Genomic DNA, 6,363 nt, shown 5'->3' with positions numbered 1-6,363 from the left:
ATTATCGATTGAGGGTAACCGCACTCGGTATGTCAGAGGTGCCTGTCGATCGATGGGAGGTGTGTTGTGACGATCGACGTCGGACTCACTCTGTCGATCGATGGTTGAGTTAACCGATCGATCGATTTTTTCATAGAAAGGGGAGGGTGGGTGAGGATGCTTAGCTGCGAATTCTTCATGAGTTAGAATTCGAACCGCATTGCATTCAGTCGAATTGGCAGACGACGTCGATCGATGACTGGAGTAATCCGTCCATCGATCTTCATCATGGTCTGTCGATCGATGCGAGTTCATCGACATCGGTCGACACCATTGGGATCCGCCGAGACTCATGGAGCTTTCGATTTCGAAATCTCCTTCCTCAAGGTTTTCATTTCTCACCACTTGCCAGAATTCATCATCTATGATGGCATTTACGTGGTGTTTCCCTTTGTCGGCTCCTGCCTCTCTAGCGAAAGCTTCTTGCCTCTTAATAGTCTCGCCCGTCTGAATTACTTGGGTTTCAAGTTTTCTCACCTGAGTCCCTAAGGTCTCGATTTTGGTGTTCAGATTGTTGTAGGCAGAGTCTATCTTACCGTTGAAATCCACGGTGATTTGTTGTTGTCCCAACAATACTCGATCAAGCATTTCTTCGATCTTGCTTTCCTGAGTTTGGGGTGGTGGATTTTGATAGTAAGAGTTCGAGTAGCTCTTGCTGTTGTTGAAGGGTTTTTGAAATTGTGAACTTTGGTTACTTCTTTGGCCATTTCCAAAGAAGTTTCTGTTTCCGCCCTGGTTTCCAAATTTTTGGAATCCGGTACCTCCGATGTAGTTCACATCTTCTTCTCCTTCTGTATCTGCTACTTCTCCTTCAGCTGAACAGACTTGCTTCCTAAGAAGTTCGTGCACCACATCTAACTTAGCTCTTACTTCGTCCATCTGTTCCTTCCCGATAGAGGCTACAGACTTCTTCCGTTCAGAGTCAGTGTTTTTGGTGCTGCTGCTGTTAGCAAGGTTTTCGATAAGTCTCACAGCTTCCAACGGATTCCGAGTAGTGAAGTTTCCTTCACTCGCCGTATCAAGAGCCATTTGATACTGTAAGGCGAGACCTCGGAAGAAAGTGCTTAGCAGCTGCACTTCATTAAATCCGTGGTGTGGACAGTCTCGCTGGAAAAACCTAAATCTAATCCACGCATCTTTGAAGGACTCTCCAGCCTTCTGCGAGAATGTGGAAATTTTGTTCCGAAGTTCTTCAGCGCGCGCCTCATCGAAGAAGTTTCGTAAGAAAGCATTCTTGATGTCGCTCCAGGATGTTAAAGATCCTGTGGGTTGCTGCCTAAGCCAGTGCATCGCTTCTCCATTCAGCGTGTATCTGAAGAGCTTGCACAGCAGGTAATCTTCGGGGACTCCTTCCATCCGAATGGCAGCGATTAGATCCTCGAACCGTTCCAAATGGTCCATAGGATGCTCGTGCGGTAACCCAGAGTAGGGTATCTGCGACACGAGAGTGTAGTATTGAGGCTTCAGCTCGAAATTCTGCTTCTGGATCTCCGGAAGTCGAATCGCTGATCTGTTGGAATAGTACTCATCTGGGCGATTGTAGTCGGCCAGTGGTTTCGATCGAGCGTCCTCATCTACAGGTTGAGCAGCTCCTGTAGCATCAGCATCAGGGATTACAGTTCCCTGAGCATCTATTTTCTGACCTGTTGCATTACGCAGATGACCGGCCTGGTCATACAGGTTTCCGTTCTCATCCTGAGTTAGAATAATAATGTTTACCATTTTTGACGACACGGTATCGATCGACGTACGCGGTGTAGTATCGATCGTTGTCGAACGATTGGGATCGATCGACGATGACGGTCTGGTGTCGGTCGACGGTTGGTTGTGCGTATCGATCGACGACGAAGTGGTTGCGTCGAGCGATGTGGAACGTTGACCTCTACGGATGGTGCGTTCCAAATGAGCAGGATCGTCTGAGAACAGCAAGTCTTTCTCCTTGTTGCTTCTGGTACCGCTGGGCATGCACCTGAAAAGACAAGAAAAAGAAAGATTATTAGAAAAGGGGGTAAAGAAAAGAATAAGAATTAATAAAACTAAATCTAATGGCGATCAAAGCTCCCCGGCAACGGCGCCAAATTTGATACCACTCAAATTACCCTAAGGAGTGTTACTCTCATCAAAAGAGGTTCAGATGTAGTACTTAGGGATCGAATCCACAAGGAGCTAGGGAACAATTAAATCTAGTGTTTATTAATTCTAAAGGTTGTAATGTTTTAAATAAAATAGCAATAGTAACTAGCGAGTAAATGATAAATGTAACTTAGGTTGGAAATGATATTAGATGCAGGGCCACTATTCAGGTGTTGGAGATTATAATTCCTATAGATGCCTAACTGTTGCATGCATGATATATTAGAGCTCATTCGCTTAACTCAGTGATCAGCTGTCGCATGTACCACTGGTTAACAGACTAGATCTTGTGTCTCATCGGTTAGATGCAGACACAAGAGAGTGTCGATCGATAGTCTATTAAGACGTCGACCGATACACTTTTGCCAACAACGATCGATTGTCAGTTGAGGACATCGATCGACGGGTTCTAGCCAGGCCTATGCGCGAGTATGAAATGCTCTACTAAGATTCTAAATTGGCGGTTAGCCCTCTCTAGAAATCCTAATATGATAGATAGATGTCAGGATGGGATAACAAGGGTGCTTGAATATGCAATCCTGTGATCAAGTTCTAGTTAGCTAGGCTAAAACAAGCAATGAATACAAATCTATCATGAATATCACAACAAGGCAGATCTATAGTTTGGGGCTAATCCCACAAACCTATCTGAACCCTGGATCTAACAGTTGAACTACTCAGACATAGCAAAGCAATTCATATCAATAGATAAATAGAAACTCATAGAATAGATGATAAGAAAATGAAACAAGGAGTTCCAATCACAAGTGATCTTCTCTCCAAATGAAACTTGTAACAAAACTAGGTCTAGAAAAGAAAAGCTCTCTGCCGTCAAACACTTAGGCAGTATATATTCTACTAGGTTAAAAACTCGTCAGGGCATTTTGGTAATTTGGCTTGGCCTTGGTTTTTAAGTCTGCTGAATCCAAAATGTCGCGTCTGGTGTCTCGACATCGATCGACGGTACTTGTGTACATCGATCGATATTAATCTTCATCTGTCGAGGCATTTCCTGATATCGATCGTCAGCACTGATGCGCATCGATCGATTATTCTTCCTCTCGTCGACCTCTAAGTGGTCAGCTCGGGTGAAATGTCCTTTATGCTCCAAAATGCTCCAAAGTCATAGCTTTACTCCGAAATGCACCTGAACCTGAAAACATACCTAGAAGAGTAGAAAACATAGATATATATATAGTAAAATAATAATATACCATGGATAAAAATGGGTCAAATCCAAGGTATATCAGCAGCACCGGTCAGCTTGTCTTTTCTGTCGGCGATATGCTCCTGGCCTTAACTGGCCGGGTCGTGCCTCCGGCGCTGTTACTTTGAAGAAATTAGAGTGCTCAAAGCAAGCCTACGCTCTGTATACATTAGCATGGGATAACATCATAGGATTTCGATCCTATTGTGTTGGCCTTCGGGATCGGAGTAGTGATTAACAGGGACAGTCGGTGTGATAAACCGCCCTTTGGGATAAAATGGTCGAGAGAGCAAAAGTAAGAATCCAGAGCCGAGCTTTTGGGAATCAAATCAATTGAAGGAATGTTAAGTTTTGATCACTTAAGACTTAACATGGATCAAAGAAAATAGAAGATTGGTCGAGCATCAACTTTGTGGTCGAGTCGCGGGAAATACAGATCGATCGGGAAATTTGAAGTACGAGAAGGTCGAAGAATGGATCGTGAGTGAAGCATGAGTTGAGATAAGCTGCTCTAACATTGTTAGAAGTGTCTTAGATTGATCAGACGGCAGTTTTGGAAGAATCACATTTTGAAGCACGACAGTTTAGAAGCTCGACGTTTTTGAAGATTGACGTTTCTTCATCGCGAAGTTTTCTCGGAATATCTTCGTATCAGTAAAATATTATTCTGAAGACTAAGTCGGAAGCAGGATGGGATTTAAGCTGGACGGGAAGCAAGCACGATGGGATTGAAGCACGACGGGAAACCTGAAGTTGGGCGAAAACCCTAATTTCGGTATTAAGAAATTCTTTGAGGAAGCCGGAGGCTCGGGAAATATTTTAAAGGATATCATACATCATCTGTAGTTTATTAAAAATATTCAGAGAATCACAATAGGAGCGGAAAAATATTCGGGATTGATCGCGGGTCAGAAATTCACAAGAACGGTCGAAATCACGCAAAGGAACTGAGAAGCTCAAGGTGGCTTGATCTAAGGATAAGAACATGGTGGCAACTGTCTAACCAGCTGAGTGTCAAGAGAATCTCGAGGTGTGGCCGTGCATGAAGCAGGAACATGCAGCATGACATGTTGAAGCACAAAGTGTCGCGATACCTGTAACCGAAGCATGCTGATCGACACGCAGGGAGCGGTGTGTCGCGACACATGCATTCCATCCATGCTGATCGACATCTGGTCGTCCAGGAAGGAGAAGAGGTACCACTTTGCATGAGTTTGGTCCATGTTGACTGCCATGTGGAGCACGAGGCGCCGCGACGCATGACACCGGAGCCATGCTAGCCGACACACGGGCTGCCACCAACTTCAATCTGATTCACTGCTGTATCCTATATAAAGACCACGACCCCTTCTCATTTAATTCATCCAGACATTTCAAAAGCAAGTTAAAAAGTTGGTTAGAGAGAGAGAAAGAAGTAGAAAAAGAAAGTAAGAGGTTCTGAGTTATTTCAAGAGTTTTAGATAGTTTTCGAGATCAGTTTCTCTACTGATTCAAGTCAGCGCCTAGGGAAGGTTCTGGCTGAGATCAACCAATTGAAGATCAATTTAGATGGGAAGCAAGTCAATGTGGTTAGAGAGAGAGAGAAAGAGAGTGTAGCTGAGTTCCGAAGATCGATACTTCACCAAGAAGCGAAGTTCTGTCCAATCGAAGAATTTCTGCAATTGTTATGCGGAAGCTCTGCCCAAATCAATCTGTCCACTATACTCATATTCTTTGATGATCAAGTGTAGGTGCTGTCCATGATCAGTTCAGTTCCATGGTTTTAGTTCAGTCGAGTTATGATTCGATACTTTGTTCAGATTTCGGAAGAATTGTTTAGAAGCTAAGGAAGGTGCTGTTCGAGTTGAGTTCAGTCCAGACAAGTATCAGGGGAGGTTCTGTACAAGTCAAGATCAATCTAGTCCAGTCCATTCAAGTCGTCCATTGGGTTTTGGCTAAGTCCTCTCCAATCAACCAGCTGCTTATCGGTTTTGTGTGAATTCCATTTGGAATTTAGGATAGATCGAGTCACATATAGATTAGAATGATCAAGTTATTGATGGTAGAGTCCTTAGGGTTATTTTATTTATGGAACCGGACTCAATTTAGAAAGGCCTAAGCTGAGATGAAAGGAATTAAGACTGAATTAATAACCTGATTAGGACTAAGGCTAGGATGCATCATGTTTTCTATTCTTGTGTGTTTGATTTGGTTGAGTGCAAGTTCCCGTTATCTTTAAGGATAGTTTCATAGCAGGAGGCTGGACTATCTGGATAACGGTTGATTTAATTTATTGATTATTTTGCTTAGTTGTTTAGTAGTTAGTACTAAGGGTCTTAGGCCATATAGGCCGGACTACTGGTACTATGGTTAGTCTTGTGGAGTAAAGTGTCTAGTTAGGATCGGGAACTTTGGCTTTAGGTTAGGATCAAGATTGAGTTTATTTTGTTGTGAGTGTGCCGACAGTATGTGCGTAACCCGCCCATACTAGGCTTGTGTAGGGGTGATTAGTGTTTCCTCGGCCTCGTACCCAGCGAGTTCAAGGAAACCCCTTATTCGCTGGATCGGGAAGACTCAGACGAACGGGGTCATGTCCTATGGCTGAGTAATACACGACGGTGTAATGTGGCAGTGATCCGAAGGACTGTGGGCTATCGCGCGGTGACCCGAAGGACTGTGGGCCGCGGTCGGTTGAAAGTTCCTTCTTCTGGCCTTTGTGGTAGGGAGATAGGATATTGCAGATAGAGAGGAGGAACACGAAGTCACCAGGGCCAGGTTAGAGTGTTGTGTTAGTGTGTCGTAGAGGGTTATGGAACCCTCGAGTCAGTGTAGCACCGATATACGGTGTCACGAGTTAGATCGAGTCGTAGTTACTCATAGTCTTATTATTGTGATTGTGTTTGTGGTCGATTGATTTGCTTCAGGTTCTGACATTAAGTCTAAGGCTGGCTTAGGTACCGGATTAGGCTTGATGTGTATTTTGCTTAGTGTAGGCCTGACGTTGG

General features: G+C 44.0%; 1 non-coding gene across 1 annotated transcript; it reads left to right on the top strand.

The window, feature by feature from the left end:
* Window positions 1-1,123: 1,123 nt before the first annotated feature.
* On the top strand, window positions 1,124-1,229 carry LOC117133156. Its single transcript, XR_004456997.1, has one exon. It is a non-coding gene; the product is annotated as a small nucleolar RNA R71 (small nucleolar RNA).
* Window positions 1,230-6,363: the final 5,134 nt, after the last annotated feature.

This window comes from Brassica rapa, chromosome A03, assembly GCF_000309985.2.
Source record: "Brassica rapa cultivar Chiifu-401-42 chromosome A03, CAAS_Brap_v3.01, whole genome shotgun sequence".
NCBI classification, from domain to species: domain Eukaryota; kingdom Viridiplantae; phylum Streptophyta; class Magnoliopsida; order Brassicales; family Brassicaceae; genus Brassica; species Brassica rapa.
The sequence above is the reverse complement of the archived record's forward strand: the minus strand, read 5'-3'. Positions and strand labels throughout refer to the sequence as shown.